A 1,127-nucleotide genomic window follows, 5' to 3' on the forward strand; every position below is an offset into this window, starting at 1 on the left:
AACCTCTTCAGTTTGCCCAGTGGCTGCATTTATCATGTCTCCACATACACATACTCACTACATCCACAACAGACCTGAGGGACTGTTGCTTAACTCATCATGTAACTGACATGAGAACATTGACTCTGAGTATCAAATAATTATGGCAAGGAATCCACTGATCAAGATAAGTAGGTAGGATTTGTACATTGTTGTTGTTGTTACAATTTGACTTTACCAATATTCAATCTCCCACTTTTATTTTCTTTACATAACTATATGAACTCTTGGGTTTCGTCAGCAGAAATATTCTCAGAAGCTAGGCAAGCAAGGATGCCTTTATTAATTCACTTATAGACAAGAATTCTAGGTCTGCCCACAAACACATTGGCCCCTGACTCACCCAGTCAGGGAACAGAAGGAGGATCATATGACTCAGCTACTGGAACATAAATGTATATAACTCAAGAAATCTCCAGAATCCAACTCATAAGGTATTAAAAACATAACTGGAAACCGTTATGGAAGACGTTTAGTTGAACTTCAGTGAGACTTACTTCCAAGTAAACATGATATTATTGACCACAAAGAGTGTTGTGGCACTTTTACGCTACAGTGCTATACCCGCTTACCTAGGAACAAACCTGACTGATCACAGAAGGGCTTACTTATGTGTAGACATGTCTAGGATTGCGCTTTTACTGTGCAGTGGGCTCATGCTTCAAGTTCATTTGAGCAGCAAGCTGAACACCTACAGAAGCTGAATCAATAAAAAGGAGGCTTGTAAGTGCTGCAGATTATTTACTTAGCTTTAGTAAGAAGTATGCCTAACATTCTTCCCATTGCAAATATCCTTTCAGATACAAGTGTTCTTAAATAACAAATAAAGCTCGGATTTATACACTCACTCACTCTTCCTTCTACCTGCTCAGTTTTTGCATCTGGTTTTTCAAAAGTGTTCAACAAATACACACTTCGGGGCACTTTCCGAATCTAAAAGGAAACACAACCCTGTTAGATCCTTCAAGGTGGGAAGGAAGGAACTACCCCACATTTCGTGGAGGCAGTTTTATTGACTGAATTTTGTCCGTCCAAAAACCATGTCCCAAGCATTTGCCCTTTCCTTTCTCCCTTCCTTCTCTCTGCTC

The 1,127-nt window shown here is 39.8% G+C and overlaps 1 long non-coding RNA gene across 1 annotated transcript in view; it reads right to left on the reverse strand.

The window, feature by feature from the left end:
• Positions 1 to 697: 697 nt before the first annotated feature.
• The window catches only part of LOC309368132, a 596-nt gene continuing 166 nt past the window's right edge, over positions 698 to 1,127 (reverse strand). The window contains exons 2-3 of the long non-coding RNA XR_014167568.1: positions 904 to 972; positions 698 to 739 (exon numbers count right to left, since the gene is read on the reverse strand). This is a non-coding gene — a long non-coding RNA (uncharacterized lncRNA). The remainder of the gene's footprint in view (positions 740 to 903; positions 973 to 1,127) is intronic.

This window comes from Podarcis melisellensis (assembly GCF_964234715.1).
Source record: "Podarcis melisellensis genome assembly, chromosome: 4".
Taxonomy (NCBI): Eukaryota; Metazoa; Chordata; class Lepidosauria; order Squamata; family Lacertidae; genus Podarcis; species Podarcis melisellensis.